Raw genomic sequence first — 13,098 nt, forward strand, 5'->3', positions numbered from 1 at the left:
GTGTTCCCTACAAATTCCTTTGTGCGTCTCTTGTAGGGCGTATGCGGCGTTGGTATGGGAGGGTGTACGACCTTTTGTACAAGCTCTCACCATCGAGGGAAAACCGGGCTGCTCTCTGTATCACTTTGCGGGCCTCCTTCTTGGCTTCGGGAAGCTTCCCGCTACGTAGGTATTCAATGATTTCGTTCATCCAACAGGACTCGTGCTCCACCTGCATTACTTTGGCGGCCTCATTTTCGATACTGGATTGATACTAGATTTCTGTAGAAACTCCATACATATATTCCCGAGGGTGGTGTATCCGGTGGTGTATCCAGATGCAGCCAGTTTAGACAGCACATCCACTTTTGCATTTTCTGTTATAAGGATTCTGATGACCTCAAAATCTTTGAGCTTGCTGGCTAACTGGCGGACCATGGAGAGGTATTTGATCATACGTTCGTCGCGGGCCTCATAGACCCCTTGAATTTGGTTTGCAACCAGCTGGGAGTCACAGTACGCTTTCAGCCTTTGGGTGCCGGTCTGGACTGCTAGGTTTCATTCCGGCGAGGAGGGCCTCATATTCTGCCTCATTGTTGGACGCGCGGAATCCGAACCTTAGGGCGTAATCTAAAGTGAAGCTGTCAGGCCCGGTGAGAACCAAACCAGCTCCACAGCCACCCTTGTTCGAAGATCCTCCACGTACACTTCCCAAAGTGGTTCGATGGTCGATGGATCCTGCTCTGCCGGTACGGGGACGATTTCTGCTCTTATTGGTTCAGTCCCAGCTTCTGTTCGCTCCTCCGTTGTGGTTTCTTTCTCCACAGCCAGGGTTTGGACAGTTTCAGATTCAGTGCTCTGCTGGGGGATGGTGCATTCAGCGACGAAGTCTGCCAGCACTTGTGCCTTTATCGCTGGTCTAGGCATGTACTGGATATCCAATTCACTCAACCCCACGGCCCATTTCACGAGTCGTCCTGAGGTGTCCGGCCTATGGAGAACCTGCCGAAGCGGCTGATCTGTCAGGACTTTTATCGTGTAGGCTTGAAAATACGGCCTCAATTTTCTGGCTGCCATGATCAGGGCGTAGGCTAATTTCCCAACCCGCGGGTCCCCTGGGCTTCGTCCCTCAGATCGAGTAGCTCAATCGGCAGCGATTCCACCGCATTTTTGCCTTTGAGTGCCATGGCATAGCACTCCCTGGACTGTGGTTGGTCTCCCCGGACTTCTCCCACTCCGTTTGGCGTTATGAATTTCATTTTCTGGTGATACGCTAAAGCGACTGCACGGATTAGGTTCTGGCCGGGTCGTCCCAAGATAGCGTTGTAGACCGAAGTGGCCCTCACTACCAGGAAGTTGACCATCGCGAAGGCTTGACAGGGCGGCTCTCCGACGATGACTGGGAGTTCAGTCTGTCCTTCCACTTTCACAACCTCCCCTGAAAAACCGATCAGATCGGAGTTTGCCGGCCTCAAACGGTCGTCACCTATCATCATTTTCTGGAAAGCATGATAGTACAGGATATCTACCGAACTCCCGTTGTCGACAAGGATTTTCTTCACTTCCCAGTTCGCGACGAGCATAGTCAGGACCAGGGCGTCGTCGTGTGGCAGTATCAAGTTGTCGAGATCCGCATCTGAAAAGGAGATCTCATTCTCCGTCTTCATCTTTATGCTGCATGTGTGCACGGCGTTGACTCGGCGTACGTATGCTTTTCGAGCAGCCGATGATGTGCCCCCAGCGGCATGTCCGCCCATAATCGTGCTGATGACCCCCTTTGGCTGGGACCGGCGTGCCTCTTGTCGTGGACTGGATGGCAGGGGAGATTGATCCCGGGCAGGGGCGACTGTGACCGTCGAGGGCTCTGGCCCTGAGGACTCTTTTCCCGGCGTTCTCTTCTGTGGCCGTCACCTCGGACGTACTTTTTCAAGTATCCCCAACCAATCAGCAGCTTGATTTCTTCCTTAATCTGCCAACACTCGTCTGTGTCGTGACCGTGGTCCTTGTGGAACCGACAGTACTTCGATTTGTCTCTTGTTAGAGAAATTAAATAACCGCAAGTGCACGGATCATGTAAATACGGTCGAACTCAGGGAAGAGAAATCTAGTTGTCAATCCTATTCTTGTACCGATTAGAATACTAGCTATGATATAATGTTGCCTGGAATGGACTCAGGATTTTCGTGGACTTAGACCTCGGAGCCAACACTATATATAAGCATATATTCTATTCAATCTAAGAATCAAATTCAACTAAGATCTTTTTGATTTAAAATCCCAATTTAGGCAAAGTGTACCAAATTTTAATGATCTCTATTAACTACTTATCTAATTTAATTAGAAAACTAAATTCTAAGGGCTTAAGTAAATTGGAAAATTGCAAAAGTAATTTGGAATAGTGTAAGAACCTTAATTCAATATAAAAGAACTTAGGGTTAGAATCCACCATGGGTTTGGATTAGATTGATTAATTAAAACAACTCTTGAATTGGGTTGAAAATTCGATTAACTAGTCAATAAGGAATAAGATCAAAGGGATGTCATTCATTATAAGTAATTAATCAAATCCACTCTCCAATTTATATTAATTATATAGAACTTTATATTTGTTAATCAACAATCATTCATACGTAAGGGGAAAGCCAATGGCATGAATGATTGGAATTTTCCAAACACAAAATTCTACACAATTTTTCAATTGAGTAGATTGATTTAATTATAAATATTTCTCCTTCCCCATGGTTTCAACTAAACCCTAAGTAATTAGGATTTAGTTGTTCATGGAAAAGTGAAGAAAAATAAAAATAAAGGAGATAGAAAAGAGAAGAGATGTCATATAAGAACTTAAACAAGCAAAATAACACAAGAACTCTCTTTAATATTGAACTTCAAAACAAAAGTACATCGAATTATAACTTGGAATTGAACTTGAAAATAAAGAACCAAAGTAAAGTAAACTTAGTCTTTTTCTCTTCTTCTCAAGTTTTGGTTTACTCCTTATTCGCCTTAGATTGATGTTGAACGGTTGGATCGACCTCCTTGAAAAAAAGAATGAAAAATAAAACAAGAGAATAAGAGGGGATTAATGGGCAAAATTTTGAGAAGAACAAGAAGAGGTGGAAAATTATTAGAAAAGAACAAACGAAAAATAAAGAGATGATAGCAAAAAGAGAGGGTTCGGCCAACTTAGTGGTGAGAAAACCAAAAAAGTGTGTAGAGAGAGGAGAGGGTGTACAGAGAAAAAAAAATAGCCAGGAGAGGGAAAGAGAGCCCTTCAATATTTAAAGAAACCTCTTTTCTTTGAAAATTAGATATATGGCCAATTTGGCAACTCTTTCTTTCTTCCTTGGTTGTGATAGGTCCCACCTTGTACAACGCTATGGTTGCTTTGGTTTCAAACAAAGCTACTGGAAAGTGCATGCTTCAAGTATCAAGGTGGGCTCCACTTTCCTATTATATATATATATATATATATATATATATATATATATATATGCAAAGAAATTTTAGAAACAAGAAACATGGGCAGCTCTCTATGAAGAAACGTTGCATGGTTTTTTAAGCATTCCAGTGGGTCCCACATGCATAGAACATTGCTATTTTTTTTATAAAATGTGACTGCCCTTTACTCCAAAATGTGAACTGCTAGATCGGAATGTATGGGTGTACACCTCCAAATTGCAAGTGGGTCATACAAAATTAGAAAGTGGGTTGAATTTTTAGAAGGAAACAAGGTGGATAGAAATTGAACGGTTAAGATCATCCTACAACACATGGCAAGCACAAGGTGGGCCCACATGATTGAATGATCTCGATCGTCCAATTGATTGCCATCATGTAAATTGGTTGTTTTCCAAAAATCCTCCACCGAAATAGCAAGGATAGAGAGAGAGAGAATGGCAACCCAACCATGTGATGTGTAAAAAAAAACTTGCCCAAAAAATCTGACTGCCTTTAATAGCCCTTTTTTCGTATGTGATTCCAACACTACTCAAAGTGATATTGGCACCTCCCTCTTCCAACAACAGCTTCTAACAAAAAATGGAATTGCATGATGTCATATATGCCCAACTTGCATGCAAATTGCTAATTCCAATAACCACTAAAGTAGTAATTGCTTTATACCAAGATGATCCTTTAATCAACCGACTCCCTCTCCAAGTAATTTATCTACCATGTAGGGTCCACATGTGATGCAAACATAGAAAGTAATTGGTCAAGTTGCCTCTTTTTCCACTCCCACAAGTTGATCTAAACCGTCCACTTAAATGGGCCATGGTGTACTTTGGTTGCACCCAAAATTAAAATGATCTAGACCACACAATGATAGATCTAAACCGTTCACTTGATTAGGCCTCGATGTAAATCCTCTATGCGTAATCCAAGCTGTCCGTTGTGTGGGCTGTTCCAAATTCATCCCCAAAATTGATCTTGACAGTTCACTTATCAAACCACAATGTAGGAGGGTCATATCCTAAATGATGATCCGAACCATCTATGAGGTGGGTCTACATAAATGGGGACAGACAATCCCACTTGTGCTCACACAGTGTGGTGCGCGCAAAAATCATTTCTATGGGATGAACCTAACTGTCCATTTAGTGGGTTATAATTTCTCAAAGGGATGATCTTGGCCATTGATGCTATTTCCTTGGAATTTCATTGTTTTAGCTCCATTTTTCTTGAAAAATCCAAAATAATCCTGAAACATCAAAAACAAGGAAAACACATCAAATAGCACTGCTCTAAAAGTAAAAAGATAATCATTTCCTACCTAAAATTAACACATACATGTGCTCATTAGATTCCCCCATACTTGAGCTTTGCTTGTCCTCTAGCAAACAAGAAGAAAATAAAGAAAAATAGGAACAAAATAAAATTCTAACTCACTTTCGTAGGAATCACGATTGCACTTAGCACGTGCAACAAGCCTTTAAACCCCTAGGTTACCCTAGTGGACGAGTTGTGTCTCGTGAGTGTTTGCAGTGAATATACACACAAAATTCTAAAAACAAACTTTTCTTCCAAATCTCACTATAGAATAAAGCCAAAAATTTCTAATCATTTGTCTTTGATAAATTACTCAAAATAGAAGAATAAGAATACCCATATACTTAAACTTTGCATCCTATCCCAAGTTGAAAAAATTAGAAAAATATTTTAAGTAAGGAATCTTCTTTTGAATTTTTTATACTCTTCTCCCTTAAATTTGCTTCTAATGTAATCGTACTGTAAAAGGAATTTGATTCAGAAACTTCGTAGAAAACTTACAAATTTATATGGTCCACCTTACTTTCCAATTTTTCTATAATTTCTATGAATAGAACTCACTTTTTGTAATCCTCTACTGATTTTGGCATGAATGACATGCAGGGCATGCACCAGACACCCAGGCTACTAAGCAGTGTCCGACTAATCTTTGATTTGCATATATCATAGACATTGATGCATATGAGTTCAAGTTTTACCTTTGATTATGTGCAATGCTTTGATTTATTAAGCTTTCTAATTAACCCATGTATGGAGTTTTCAGTCAGTTGCTCTCAAGCTAGTTGGCTTTAAGGAACTAGGCATAAAAACCCTTCAGACTTAATAGCTCAAGTCAAAAAGGCTACAAATCAGAACTATAATCAAAAGGTAAACTTTCTAAAAATAATTTTTTTTTTAACCTTGCTTTCCTTTTTCACTATACCATATAAAAAGCAAGTTTCTATTTCTATTTCTTATTCAAATCCTTTTAAAAGAAAGATTCCAAAAGAAAAACAAAACTAAGAAAGGAAAGTATTCTTTCTAATATTTCAAATTCCAAAATTAAAATATCCACTAACTTTCTTTCTTAAAATAGGAAAACAACTTTCCTTTTAAGAATATCAAGTTCTTTCTAATTTGAGAAAAATACCAAAAACAAAAGAAAAAGAAAATTTGTAACTTTAACTATAGAAAAGATTAGAAAAGAAAGTTTCCAAAAGCTAACCCCCATACTTGATTTATGCATTGTCCTCAAGGCATTAAAAATATAAAGAAAAATAAGAGGACTAAAAATAGAAAGGAGGGTACGTACCGTATTTGTTTAGGCATGATTCGAATAGGAAGGTTCATGGAGATCCATGACCTCTTCCATATCCGGCTTTGACAACTCAATAAATGGCTTTAATCTTTGACCATTAACTTTAAAAATCTCACCATTGTTTGGATTTAGAACCTCGACCGCACCATGGGAGAAAACTTTATTAACCACATATGGTCCATCTCAACGGGATCTTAACTTACTTGGAAAGATATGCAATCTTGAATTGTAGAGAAACACTTTTTCACCCTCTTGAAACGATTTTCTCAAAATATGTTTGTCATGAAAAGCTTTTGTCTTCTCTTTATAGATTTTTGCATTCTCATAGGCATCATTCCGCAACTCTTCCAACTCAGAAAGTTGTAATCGCCTTTGAACACCTGCAGAAGACAAATCAAAGTTTAGTTTCTTAATAGCCCAAAAAGCTTTATGTTCCGATTCAACCGGGAGGTGACAAGCTTTGCCATACACAAAGCGGTAAGGAGACTGGCCAAGATCAGTCTTGAATGCCGTCCTATGAGCCCACAAGGCATCCACTAATCTAATGGACCAATCTTTGCGGTTTGGATTCACAGTCTTCTCCAAAATTTGCTTAATTTGCCTATTTGAAACCTCCACTTGGACACTCGTTTGAGGATGATAAGGCGTGGCTAACTTATGAGTAATACCATATTTCTTCATAAGAGCTTCAAACGGTCTATTACAAAAGTGTTTACCTCTATCACTAATGATGGCACGAGGTGTACCGAAGCGCGAAAAAATGTTTTCTTGAAGAAACTTGACCACCACCTTGTGGTCATTGGATTTGCAAGTAATGGCTTCAATCCATTTTGACACATAATCTACACCTAACAAATATACAAGTTTCCAAAAGAGTTGGGAAATGGTCCCATAAAATCAATACTCCACACATCGAAGATTTCTACCACTAAGATCGGGTTGAGGGGCATCATATTTCGCTTTGTAACTCTTCCTAACGACTGGCAAGATCTACATGCCTTACAAAAATCAAAAGCATCCCTAAAAAGACTTGGCCAATAGAAACCACATTGTAAAACTTTGTGCGCGGTTTTCTTTGCACTAAAGTGGCCACCACAGGCTTGATCATGACAAAAAGATAAAATCGATTGGTAGTCATGATCGGGCACACATCGTCGGACAATCTGATCTGAACAAGTTTTGAACAAATAGGGGTCATCCCAAAAGAAATACTTTACATGTGAGTGAAATCGGTATTTGTCTTGGTTGGACCAATGATCCGGTCTAGTACCTGTAACCAAGTAATTCACAATATCCGCATACCATGGCTCACTAGAAATAGCAAACAATTGCTCATCAGGGAAGTCTTCATTAATTGGACCTTCGTCATTCTTTGCATTAGGAAGTCTAGATAAGTGATCGGCAACAAAGTTTTCCGTACCCTTTTTATCTCTAATCTCCAAATCAAACTCTTGAAGAAGTAAAACCCACCTAATGAGGCGAGCTTTAGCATCCTTCTTTCCAACAAGATACTTGATTGCCGAATGGTCGGTATAAATTATCACATGCGATCCAATCAATTAGGACCGAAACTTCTCTAATGCAAACACAACCGCTAAGAATTCTTTTTCCGTAGTGGTGTAGTTGAGTTGTGCATCATTGAGAGTTCTACTTGCGTAATAGATTACATGTGGTAATTTATTGAATCTTTGACCTAACACGACTCCTATTGCAAAGTCGGAAGCATCACACATAATTTCAAATGGTTCGGTCCAATTAGGTGCTTGAATGATGGGAGCCGTAGTTAGCTCATTTTTCAAACACTCAAAAGAATCGAAGCATTCTTTGGAAAACTTAAATTTTTGATCTTTTGCTAACAAGTTGGTTAGAGGCCTAGCATTTTTAGAAAAATCTTTTATAAAACGCCGGTAAAAGCCCGCATGGCCCAAAAATGATCGAATATCCTTCACACTTTTGGGCAGTGGAAGATGGACAATGAGGTCCACCTTGGCTTTATCAACCTTAATTCCCTCTTTAGAAATCACATGACCTAAAACTATGCCCTCTTTTACCATAAAATGACACTTTTTCCAATTGAGGACAAGGTTCTTTTCTCTACTCCTTTCTAAGACCAATTTTAAGTGATGTAAACATTCGGCATAGGTGGAGCCATGAATAGAAAAATCATCCATAAAAACCTCTAAGAAGGTCTCCACCATGTCAGAAAAGATACTCATCATGCATCTATGAAAAGTTGCCGGTGCATTGCATAACCCAAAAGGCATGCGTCTATAAGCAAACGTTCCAAAGGGGTATGTGAATGTCGTTTTCTCTTGATCTTCAGGAGCTACGGGAATTTGGTTATAACCAGAATATCCATCAAAAAAGCAATAATACTCATGACCCGCTAACCTTTCTAACATTTGATCAATAAAAGGCAAAGGAAAGTGATCCTTCCAAGTAGCGGCATTAAGCTTTCGGTAGTCAATACAAACCCGCCACCATGTTTGAATACGAGTAGGAATAAGTTCATTGGTGGCGGATTGTATAATGGTAACTCCCGACTTCTTAGGCACTACTTGGACGGTACTCACCCATTGGCTATCCGAGATGGGATAAATGATCCCATTATCTAACCATTTTAAAATATCTTTTTGGATTGCTTCCTTCATCACAGGATTAGCCCTTCTTTGATGTTCCCTTGAAGGTTTGGCACCCTCAACGAGATGGATGTGATGTTGCACAATCGAAGGGCTAATTCCTTTGATGTCGGCCATTATCCAACCTATGGCTTCCTTGTTATCTTTTAGCAATTTAATGAGTTCCTCCTCTTGAGGGGAGGTTAGGTCCGCAGCAATTATTACAGGCAAAGTACAATTATCACCCAAAAATGCATAACATAAATGAGAAGGCAAGGGCTTCAACTCCAACTGTGGCGCTTCTTCGATTGATGTCTTTGGAAGAGATGTTGCGAGTGGTCCAACAGGCTCCACGTTTTGGATGGCAAAAGCTTTGGAAAAAAAATCATCTCCATCATTTCCTAGTTCGTCCAAGCATTCTTGGAATCCTGCATCAAAATCAATTTCAAAATTAGAAATAATATCGTCAGGAAAGGAATGCAACATATTGATTTCTTCATGAAAATTTGGTTGCTTACCCAATCTAAAGACATTAAAATCAACCGATGTGTTTCCAAAAGACAATTTCATTAATCCATTTCTACAATTAATTAGAGCGTTGCTAGTGGCAAGGAACGGCCTACCAAGGATGATAGGAATTTGATCCTTGATATTAGCAACAGGCTCGGTATCTAACACAACAAAATCTACGGGAAATAAAAAATCACCTACTTTAACTAACACATCCTCAACCATTCCTTTGGGTGTTTTAATTGATCTATCCGCCAATTGAAGAGTGATGGTGGTTGGTTTGAGGTTTCCTAATCCTAGTTGCTTAAATACAGAAAAAGGCAAAAGATTTACACTTGCACCCAAATCCAAAAGAGCATGTTCAATATTTGTGTTACTAATAGTGCAAGAAATAGTAGGACATCCTGGATCCTTATAGTTAGCCACCATTTGTTGAGACAAGATGGAACTTATATTTGCGGCCAAGAAAGCTTTCTTGGGCACATTAGTTGTGTGCTTTTGTGTGCACAAATCTTTCAACACTTTGGCATAAGTAGGAACCTGAGAAATCGCATCTAATAAAGGAATGTTAATTTGCACTTGTTTAAACACATTTAAAATTTTATCCATGGCATCCACCTTCTTATTATTAGCAAGTCTCCTTGGAAAAAGAGTTTTAGGTACACTCATTTTCAAGTGGAGAAACAGCCTGCTCTTCACTTACCTGTTTGGGTTCTGCAATCGAGCCTGTTGGAGGGGAGTCTTTTCTTACCTCTTTGGATGTATCTTGTATATCTATAGAATGTTCAGATCTGACCTCCTCCTTGTGGTAATCTCTACCACTCCTTAAAGCATATACGGTATTACATTCGTTGGAGGGCTCTTGCGGCGGCAAAATTGGTTGAATGGCGTTCAACTGATTTGGCGGTACCTGTTGATTCATATATGTATTCACGTTTCTTGGATTAGGAACGGGTTGACTTGGCATCTTCCCATTTTCCCTCTCATGCAACGTCATGGCAAGTTGGGAGATTTGCTTCTCTATGTTGTGTTGGCTTGTCATGAAAGTGCTAGTGAGAAGTTCTATGCTTTTTTCTAAGGAAGCTATGCGTGCCGACTCTCCTTGTTTTTGAAAACCCGGCTGTTGCTGATTTGAAACATTATTAATCATGGGGTTTTGAAAAGTAGTAGGGTAAGGGGATGGCCGAACAAAAGTGGGAGGGAAGGTGGGGCCTAGGTTGGCCGAATTGGCCTTGGCCTTGGAAATTAGATGGCCCACTTTGACTTCATGAAAAGTTAGGATGATTTCTACATCCCTGATTATAAGTGCTAGAATAAGGATTATTAGCATAAAGAGCACTCACATTCTCATTAGAATTACCAAATTTAGCAAGAGTTGGACACTCTTCCATGACATGGTCCGTGGCTTGACACCAATTACACATGGAAACACTATGTGCAATTTGATTGACTTGTGAAGGTCCTTTAACAACTATTGCTTCTAGCCTTTTGATTAAGCTATCAAGATGAGCCTCTTTTGCCACGGCACCCTCTATTAGAAATCCCTTACTTGAAGTGGCTCTCTTACCGTCTTGAGTGGATTCCCACTCTCTTGTTTTTTTCGCCAAATCAGGCAAGAAGTTCCATGCCGCGGCCTCATCCGTGAAAGATGTAAAACCGTTAGGACACATGGATTCAAGAAGTTGTTTTGTTTGGTAATCTATGCCCTCATAAATAATTTGGCATAAGTGCCACAAATCAATTCCATGGTGAGGACACTCTTGGAGTAGGTCTTTGAACCTCTCCATAAACTTAGAAAATGACTCTAATGGCTTTTGTTTGAATTGTAAAATATCGTTCCTAAGCTTATTAGTTTTATGTAATGGAAAAAACTTTTTTAGGAAAGCGACGGCGAACTCCTCCCAAGTGGTGATGGAGTTCGTTGGTAAGCCATAGAGCCACTTTTTGGCTCCATCCTTGAGTGAAAATGTAATAAACCGCAACTTTACCGCATCATCGGTAAGTTGTTGCAACTTAATCAAAGCACATACATCTTCAAACTCACGTAAAAATAAATAAGCATCCTCCGAAGGGAGGCCATGAAAATGAGGAAGCAAAGAGATAAATTGCGATTTTAGCTCAAAATTATTGCCCTGTGCAATCGGCAATCTAATGCAAGAAGGTTGCGCGGTTCGGGCCGGATAGAAGCGATCGCGCAAACTCTTGGGCGGCTCTTGTTCTTCCGCTATGGCTACTTGATTTGGATTTGGTGCGATGTATTCCGCCGTCTCTAACCGGTTTGCTCTTTCTAGTCGATTGACCGAGTTCCGCACCCAACCTGCACTCATAGACACAAGAAAACCAAGTAAGAGAGATGGATAGGCAAGAAACCAAAATTATAACTAAACTAAAAATAACTACTAATCTAACACTTCGAAAAATTAAGATTCTAATACAATTCTCTTCCCCGGCAACGGCGCCAAAAACTTGTTAGAGAAATTAAATAACCGCAAGTGCACGGATCGCGTAAATACGGGTCGAACTCAGGGAAGAGAAATCTAGTTGTCAATCCTATTCTTGTACCGATTAGAATACTAGCTATGATATAATGTTGCCTGGAATGGACTCAGGATTTTCGTGGATTTAGACTTCGGAGCTAACACTATATATAAGCGTATATTCTATTCAATCTAAGAATCAAATTCAACTAAGATCTTTTTGATTTAAAATCCTAATTTAGGCAAAGTGTACCAAATTTTAATGATCTCTATTAACTACTTATCTAATTTAATTAGAAAACTAAATTCTATGGGCTTAAGTAAATTGGAAAATTGTAAAAGTAATTTGGAAAAGTGTAAAAACCTTAATTCAATATAAAAGATTACTTAGGGTTAGAATCCACCATGAGTTTGGATTAGATTGATTAATTAAAACAACTCTTGAATTGGGTTGAAAATTCGATTAACTAGTCAATAAGGAATAAGATCAAAGGGATGTCATTCATTATAAGTAATTAATCAAATCCACTCTCCAATTTATATTAATTATATAGAACTTTATATTTGTTAATCAACAATCATTCATACGAAAGGGTAAAGCCAATGGCATGAATGATTGGAAGTTTCCAAACACAAAATTCTACACAATTTTTCAATTGAGTAGATTGATTTAATTATAAATATTTCTCCTTCCCTATGGTTTCAACTAAACCCTAAGTAATTAGGATTTAGTTGTTCATGGAAAAGTGAAGAAAAATAAAAATAAAGGAGATAGAAAAGAGAAGAGATGTCATATAAGAACTTAAACAAGCAAAATAACACAAGTACTCTCTTTAATATTGAACTTCAAAACAAAAGTATATCGAATTATAACTTGGAATTGAACTTGAAAATAAAGAACAAAAGTAAAGTAAACTTAGTCTTTTTCTCTCTTCTCAAGTTTTGGTTGACTCATTGTTCGCCTTCCTTCAAGCCTTGATCGCCTTAGATTGATGTTGAACGGTTGGATCGACCCCCTTGAAAAAAAGAATGAAAAATAAAACAAGAAAATAAGAGGGGATTAATGGGCAAAAATTTGAGATGAACAAGAAGAGGTGGAAAATTATTAGAAAAGAACAAACGAAAAATAAAGAGATGATAGCAAAAAGAGAGGGTTCGGCCAACTTAGTGGTGAGAAAACAAAAAAAGAGTGTAGAGAGAGGAGAGGATGTACAGAGAAAAATTATAGCCAGGAGAGGGAAAGAGAGCCCTTCAATATTTAAAGAAACCTCTTTTCTTTGAAAATTAGATATATGGCCAATTTGGAAACTCTTTCTTTCTTCCTTGGTTGTGATAGGTCCCACCGTGTACAACGCTATGGTTGCTTTGGTTTCAAACAAAGCTACTGGAAAGTGCATGCTTCAAGTATCAAGGTGGGCTCCACTTTCCTATTATATATATATATATA

General features: G+C 38.9%; 1 non-coding gene and 1 pseudogene across 1 annotated transcript; one reads left to right on the forward strand and one right to left on the reverse strand.

The window, feature by feature from the left end:
- Window positions 1-216: 216 nt before the first annotated feature.
- On the reverse strand, window positions 217-8,100 carry LOC143862960 (uncharacterized; annotated as a pseudogene).
- A 2,814-nt stretch (window positions 8,101-10,914) lies between these two features.
- Window positions 10,915-11,021, forward strand: LOC143862989 (small nucleolar RNA R71). Its single transcript, XR_013240622.1, has one exon. It is a non-coding gene; the product is annotated as a small nucleolar RNA R71 (small nucleolar RNA).
- Window positions 11,022-13,098: the final 2,077 nt, after the last annotated feature.

The sequence above is a fragment of the Tasmannia lanceolata genome, unplaced genomic scaffold (genome assembly GCF_043159265.1).
Source record: "Tasmannia lanceolata isolate RefF3 unplaced genomic scaffold, GAP_Taslan_0.1 ptg000038l, whole genome shotgun sequence".
NCBI lineage: Eukaryota > Viridiplantae > Streptophyta > Magnoliopsida > Canellales > Winteraceae > Tasmannia > Tasmannia lanceolata.